Genomic DNA, 8,513 nt, shown 5'->3' on the forward strand with positions numbered 1-8,513 from the left:
GAACTAGACCATTGATCCTCATTATACAAAAGTAACATAGGTTAGTGCATCGGACTATACAAAAACATAAGTTCCTGGTTCGATCCCCGTTCCGGTGAGAACATTTCCAATCCACTATTAATAAATATGTTTAAACTAACAATAGCCACACACTTGACTTTGTGGATTACATTATTTTTTTCATCATCCTACATATGTCTTTTGATATTGTTCATACATGTAAATACTAAAAGTCTTACACTGTATCTATATATTTTGCTCCGAGACCAGAACATAATAAAATAGATAAATTAAAACTTGCGCTTTAGATTAAGAAAGGGTGTGAAAGATTTTGTATCATTTTTTCCAGTTTTTCTGGAGTCCTTGAGCCCTTCCCTCGCCAACAATATATAGTTTGCTTTATTTGTAAAAGAGGCTAATTACGCTACAATATTATCATCTTAGATTAACCTCTCCAAACTTAAAAAGTAAAGATCACGCACCCTTATTGTTTAGATTGATAAAGACTTTTGCATCCGTCGACATTATCTTCCATTAAAGTAGTATTGATCTGACAACCGCTGTGCATGTATACTTTAACGACCTTTAAATGAATGACAAATGAACATTGTCATTTTGTGAATGACAATTAAACTGTGTTGGAAAGATAACATAAATACACTTTCGTTTTTCGTTTTTTGTTTTTGTGAAATCAAAAATGAAAAATGAAAACACTTTCATTTTTCGATTTTAGTTTTTGTGAAATCAAAATTGAAAAATGAAAATACTTTTGTTTTTCGTTTTTTGTTTGTGAAATCAAAAACGAAAAACGAAAACACTTTTGTTTTTCATTTTGGTTTTTAAGAAATCAAAAACGAAAAATGAAAACACTTTCGTTTTTCGTTTTGGTTTTTAAGAAATCAAAAACGAAAAATGAAAACACTTTCGTTTTTTGTTTTTTGTTTTTGATATTTCAAAACGAAAAACGAATGGACGCAGATATACACGGACCCAAATGTCGCAGATCTAAACAAATATATGACACAGCACAGTCTTTACAAATCAGCAAAACCCATACTGCATATATGTCAAGCTATATATAGAGGCTTCTATATAACAAAATCTAAAACAATACAAGTAGGAACACAACCAGTCTGATTTAAACGCAAACTTAACAGCAACTGCAAAAAAAAAATAATACTAATGTACAGCAAAAAAGGACATCCACTGAACTACAGGCTTCTGATTATTTTGGGATTTAAACTTACAGAATGGGGCAAGGTTCAACATGGTTTAAAGCGCCCAAGCCTATCTAAACCTAGGACAGTGGTGAAACAGCAAAACAAAAGATTAAACTATCATATCATTTGAAAATAAGATCCCCAAAACAATACGAATCGCAGAGTGAGAGCCAGATCAAAGTCAATAAAATAAAACATGTATCAAACAGGACAATCTATAAAGTATATCAGTGTATTTTCGATCTATGAGTTTGACTGTTCCTCTGGTAGTTTTCGTCCCTCTTTTATATATTATTTGTGTTGTGTCCTATTAAATAATCATCCGTTATCAAAGGTGTACAATCTGTTCTATCCTATAATTGTTAAAGTGGGAAAGCATACATATTTCTCTATAATAGTTCATGTCATGATATCCTTGTAATTCGTATAGTATTACATATGACAATTTAGAAAATAGACCCCATTCATATATATTCTAAACATTTTCAGGTGCACAAAACTAAACCAGGTCCCCCGTTAAAACCAAGAATTTACAGAAAATGGGACGGATGTTGTACAACAGCTGATTTGTTAGTTTGTGAATGTAAGCGTAATTTTGTCATAATTATAAATCAACTGGTTTTAAAAATTATATATATAGAAAATTGATCCATGCAGGATTTCTTCCAAAAATAAGATAATCTCCAAACATTGTTTAGATAAAAACAGCATAGCATTTCTGCTACGGTTTCTGTAAAAAAATATTTATATCTGAGTTCCAACTAGCAATGACTAGTAAAACATCGAGGAGTGACACTCTTATCGAAGATAAGCAAAATAATTCGTCTAAATAGTGCGGAAGCAAACTTTTTGTTCTTCCCAGACCGGAATTCGAACAAATGCTACTGTGATATCGTTGCACCAAATCGCATTGCACTATTCCCGACTCGCTAGACCATACGACCACCTAGGGTCTATATATATTAAATGTCTGATTGAATTATAGCCAATGTTAAATCCTATGGGACGATGGGTCATATAACTATGATACAATACACTAAAAAATATATCGAAAATATTTGTGATATGACGTATTAACATGATTAATGTAGTGTTTTGTACTTTCCAAACGAATTTTACGCTGCTTATACGGCTATTGAGTTAAAAGGTTAAAGAAACTACTTAAAATCACACTTTTCCCCACTATTTAATGTTTTTATTTTCATACCGAGATCACCGACATATGTACGTCTCTGTCGACAAGAATGGGGTCTTTTGCAATATGTTCCTCATTTTCATCTCTTTACGAAATATAATAAGATGCTTTGACCGTGTCGAAATCCTAACTGTGTCCAACTTATTACTGTGTCTACACTCTATGTTTCAACACTTTGCCATTTGTCCCGCTATTTCGTGGGAGTCTTCTAGTTTTCACACTGGAAAAAGGTTCAGAGTTTAGTTTTATAAAATAGGAGTTGTAAATCCTTGATCATGTTAAGAGCAATAGAGTGACCTTAAAAAGTGAGCTAAATTCCTAGACTTTTATCTTATAAGTTTTGTTTGTTTGTACAGTTCCAGGTATGGAGGTGGAGGAAAAGGCTTTGTTTGTATGTGCGTGTTTCATGATTGTCAGTTTCTTTTTAACTTGTGTATACATACAGACTGCTAAAATATGTGTTATCTTGGTTTTGTACCTTAACAATTAAACTTACTCTACCTTGTCACTATTCGTTAATTCTGTAAGAGGTCGTTCGTTAACGTATCTGGTGACATAGCTATAAACACAACTTTTGTATCTGGAGATATAAACAACACATTTTATCACGAGTTCATATCTGCAATGCGTATCAAAACTATTAAATCTCTACATTTCATGGAAACCTATAGCTAAAAAAATTACACAGTTTTACTAGATTTTCAGAAGTGGGTTTTAACTAAAAGGGAAGCTCTATCCTTGCTAACGTAGGCATGTGAAAACTACAGCTAAGGGTTATTTGCACGAAGACCGTTACAATTACCAAATGCAACACAGAAAAAATTACAATATATCGATCCTTACCTTAACCTTAATTCTCTCCGCGCCAGAAGTCGCATAAGGCCTCCACGCTGCTTTTCCACCCTTTTCTATTTTTTGCCGCTGTTCTGGCTACATTCCAACTTGTCCATCCTTGTTGGTTCCTTTCTCTCTCTGTTGTTCTTCTCCATGTAGTTTTTGGCCTTCCTCTAATTTTTTTCCCTTCAGGTGCCCATTGTAGAGCTACATAGCTGTTGTTGTCTCTTTCACGCCTTAAAATATGTCCTATCCATGTCCAACGTCTCCTTCTGATTTCACAACTGATGTTTCTGGTGTTAGCTATTTCGTTTACTGTTTTGTTCGATGTTTTACTTTGCCATCTTATTTTTAGGATCTTTCTTAGGCATTGGTGTTCTACAGTATTAAGTTTCTTTTCTTCAATGTTTGTTAGTTTCCATGTTTCACATCCATACAATAATACAGGTCTAACTAATGATTTATATAGGTGTAGTTTTGTTTTTCGGCCAATTCCTCTTGCATACCATATATTTCTTAGGCGATGGAATGTCCCTCTTGCTTTCTGTATTCTGTTTTTGATGTCACAACTTCCTCCTCCCTCTTTGTCCATGACTGCTCCCAGGTATGTGAACTTGTCTACATCTTCTACTTTCTGGTCGTATAGTGTTATCAACTCTTTATTCTTTGTTTGCTTTGATTTCAGAGTTTTACACTTTTTGGGGTTAAGTTTCATTCCAACTCTTTCAGCTTCAGTTGTTAATTTCTGTGTTTGTTCATCAAGGTCGCTAAATTTTGAGGAAAGAAGTGCGATGTCGTCAGCAAAGTCAAGATCTTCTAGAACAGTATTAAAGTTCCATCGTATCCCTCTGGCTTTGTCTGCAGTTGTTTTCTGCATGATCCAGTCTACGACTAGAAGGAAAAGAAAACCTGACATTACGCATCCCTGTTTCACTCCTGATTTTATCTGATGTTTCTCCCTGATCGATGACAGAACACTTAAATCCTTTATATATCTCCTTTATGGTTCTTATGATCTTGTCAGGTATTCCGTAGCTCTTCATGATATACCATAGACTCTCCCGGTGGACTGAGTCAAATGCTTTTTCGAAGTCTATAAAAAGTATTATCAAAGCTGCCCTCCATTCATTTGTTTGCTCGAGTATGTTTCGAAGGATAAAAATTTGTTCAGTTGTTCCTCTTTTTGGTCTAAATCCTGCCTGCTCATTCCTCAATCTCTTGTCTATTCCTTCTTTTATTCTTTCTATTAGCATTCTGCAGAATACTTTACTGAAAACAGGTAAAAGCGTCACTCCCCTCCAGTTGTTACAATCTGTCATATCGCCTTTCTTAAAGATCTTACAAATCAATCCCTTTCTCCAGTCTGATGGCCAATTTTCTTCTTCCCATAGGCTATTATATATTTCTGCCATTTTCTCTGCTGTAAAGTCGATGTCTGCCTTTATTATCTCTGGTGTTACACTGTCTATTCCTGCTGACTTCCCATTTTGCGTCTTCTTCAGTGCTCTTTTAACTTCATCTACTGTCCATTCTCCTAGATCGATCTCGTCTATTATAATTTCGGCCATATCTACATCTTCCTCTGAAATTGGATGAAGAGGGTCTTGCCTATTTAAAACTTCACTAAAATGTTCTACCCATCTATTCAATATATCATTTCTTTCACTTTTCAGTTCTCCTTCTTTAGTTTTTACTCCTGTGTGTTGCCTCTTTCTTTCACCTGTTAGGATTTTAGTGATGTTATAAAGCTCTTTGCTTCTACCATTTTCTGCTGCTTTTTCTGCATCTTCAGCCATCATATTGTACCACTTCCTTTTATCCTCTCGAGCACTTTTCTTAACCCCTTTATTTTTCTGCTTGTATTCTTCGTTGAGTCTCACTTTTAATCTTTCCGATCTAGTTCCTTCTAATTTATTTTTAATTTCTTTTCTTTCTTCAACCATTTTCCATGTATTGTTGGTTATCCATGGTTTACTGATCTTTTTACTGCTCCCCAATACCTGTTTAGCTGCCTCAGTGTATATCTCTACTGCACCTTCATATTTCAACACTGGATCTTTTATGTTACCTTCTTCCAGTACTTGGAATCTGTTTCTCACTTCAATGTTGTACTGTTTCCTTACATCCACACTTTTTAGCTTGTTTAGGTCATATCTCTCTCTTTTGCATTTGTTCTTATCACCTTTATTTCTTGCCAGTTTGAGTCTGATCTTTGACCTTACTAAGTAGTGGTCAGTATACACATCTGCTTCTCTCATTACTCTTGTATCTAATATTGATGTCCTCATGTCCCCTCGTATCATTATATGATCTATCTGGTTTGTTGTTTTTCCATCAGAGGATTTCAATGTTACTTTATGTATTTCCTTATGTGGGAAAATGGAGCCTGTTATGGTGAGGCCGTTGATTTGGCAGAAATTGCATAATAATTCACCATTTTCATTTATTGTCCCACATCCATGTTTTCCTAACACCTCTTGCATATGGCTATTGTCTTTGCCTACTTTTGCGTTCAGGTCACCCATAACTATAAGCATATCATTCTTATTGCAGGATGAAACATTGTCTTGTAGTTGTTGGTAAAATTCTTCTTTCTCTTCCTCTTCGATGCAACCGATAAAGTACCTGCAGAAAAGGGTTGCCGATTAACCTTATATCATCTTGTAATTCGCTTTCAGCGCTCGTGGTGAAATTAAATCCAAAAAAGCGCTTCAAACACATTGGACTCATAAAGTGTAGTTTTTTTTCTATTTTGAATCCACCCAAAATTCGAGGGATTATTACTAGTATTTAACATTACAACAAATCTAAAAAAACAAAACAGTACTCAACTTCTTCTTTCAGACACAAATACTCCATAAGGGTAAATCAAATCATGGCATAGGTAGCGATTTTGATAGGATAAAAGATGCCAACTTTTAACAGCTTTGTCGTGAATTAATAATGTGGACATCACTCTTCAATCGGCCTTATTTCACTTAACATCTATGTAACAACATAATGGTCATAATATTGAGGCAATATACCTACCTCTGACGGAATTATCATCTTAAAAATAGATTCTTAGCAAATCTGACACTAATTTCAATAATGCATTTAACTTTTTTGCATGCAAATAAACAGAAAGATAAAAGAGGGGCAAAAAATAACAAAGGGATCATGAAACTCATGTCGAAAACGAAATAAAAATGCCTATACAAAATTGTGATATCAATTTATGTGGTTCATTAGTGTTACAATGATAATAGTTACTGGAATTGCGACGATCCCTATGAGGCGACGGCAGAAATAGGTAAAATCTTTTCAGTCATTTTTCTCAAAAATAGGCCGTTATTGTCAAGGATTACTCAGCTGCAAGGTTTTTTTGTACCAATACATCATATTTGAATCAAAATGGTGCACTATAATAGTCTATGCGCTTAGAAAATTGCCGTCGAAAACCAGTTGTCGGCATGATCACGTGTTATGTTCCTCTAATATATTTTAATGATGGTATAATAATAAATCCCTAACGGGAGGGATTGTGCTTGATATTCACATGATGAAGACATTATGTTTCAATCAGTTTGATTGAAGTCTGAAGCTGGAATGTCAGTACCTGCAAGTAGTCCTTTGTTAATTTATGAATTATTGTCATTTTGTTTAGTTTCTTTAGTTACCTATTCTGACATCGGACTTGGACTTCTCCTAAACTGAGTTTTACTATGTGTATTGGTGTGCGTTTGTTATTTCTACATTGGATAGAGGTATAGGGCGAGGGTTGAGATCTCAAAAAACATGTTTAACCCCCGCCAAATTTTTTGCAAAGTTATTTAAAGGAAAAGTATGTCACATTGAAACTGAAACCAAGATAAATCATTTGATTGGCTGATTCGATCCACAAGAATTTATTCTTATACAGGTGAAAACGATGATAAACATATATTTTTCATCTTTAATATGTAATTAGATAGACCTAGAATAATCCAACAGCACGAGTTTGCTTAATCTATTTAAATCTATATTTATGTTTACATCGCTTATAAAGTCATCGCATGACTTTAGAGGTCAACTCGATAATTAATTAGATGGCATCTGGATTAAAATACACTCGAATCGAAGCTACGTTTTTTCATGCGCATGCCCTGTTTATTATTTATTTTAGACTTTTAATTGTTGAATAAATGTTTATAAATAAAATATGGGAATTTGATTAAATTCGGTGAACATTAATTTGTCAGCTAGTGTCCCTTTAATGTTATGCATATTGTTATACATGTTATATATTGAGATATATATACGTTTTGTCCTAGATATTTAGCTGTATGTTGCTTCATTTATTTTTAGTTTGTGTTAATGTCATCATTTAACTGGACATTGCAGTTTTGTCACACAAAATTCCATGGAAAAGCTTGAAGACACATTTATCATTTTTCTGCTACTATTATCCTATTCAGAAATTACGATTATCAAATGCAAACAAGAAAAATGCCATTGAATTACGATTATCATCCCGGATATTTCGACGCAATTTTCTAAGTGCATAGACAATTATAGTGAACCTTTAAGATTCAAATATGATGTAATTGTATAGAAAAATCCTTGCAGCTGGGTAACTCGTGACAACAACAGGCCACAGTTTTTACCTATTTCTGCCGTCGCCATATTGGGATCGTCGTTATTCCAGTTACGATTATCAGTTTAACACTAGTGGTGGTTGGCACACTTTATTTTTAAATGCTCCTATCATGTACACTCGAGACGAACATTTGGAAAGGTTTGTTTGAAGGACATGTCACGTACATTCGAGTACAGTAATATGTAGTATAACTATATAGTTCATTTACAATGTGTAGTCACAATTCCGAAGATAAATGTTTTCTGAAACAAATAATTATCTACTTTGGACCCCGTTATACTCATCCAGATGTATCAAACAGAATGTGTTGTGAATTTAACAACAGGCAACATTACTAATTTAAAACGTTCTCATTTAAGTTGTATTCCTCTTTTGTAGGAGACTATGGTATTTGAACGATTGAAGTGGAACAGCTATTAATTAAACAAACACATGATAATTTTAAAAAAGACATACTAGAAATTGTTTTGTCCAAAGAAAAAATATTGAATACAATCATTTGTAGAACTGTGCTTTTTAAGAGAGAAAAATTTTAACTTCCAATGATATTTAGTTCAGATTATTTCAGTAGAAACAAGAGGACATCAACAGAATTTTGTTATGTAATTATAACGAAAATTTTAAACAAATCTCAACCTACTAATGG

At 33.7% G+C, this 8,513-nt stretch overlaps 1 long non-coding RNA gene across 1 annotated transcript; it reads left to right on the plus strand.

Annotated features, from left to right (window-relative positions):
* The first annotated feature begins 1,701 nt into the window (after window positions 1-1,701).
* On the plus strand, window positions 1,702-8,513 carry LOC143056374 (uncharacterized). Its single transcript, XR_012972313.1, has 3 exons — window positions 1,702-1,803; window positions 2,772-2,827; window positions 8,246-8,513. It is a non-coding gene; the product is annotated as an uncharacterized LOC143056374 (long non-coding RNA).

The sequence above is a fragment of the Mytilus galloprovincialis genome, chromosome 13 (assembly GCF_965363235.1).
Source record: "Mytilus galloprovincialis chromosome 13, xbMytGall1.hap1.1, whole genome shotgun sequence".
NCBI lineage: Eukaryota > Metazoa > Mollusca > Bivalvia > Mytilida > Mytilidae > Mytilus > Mytilus galloprovincialis.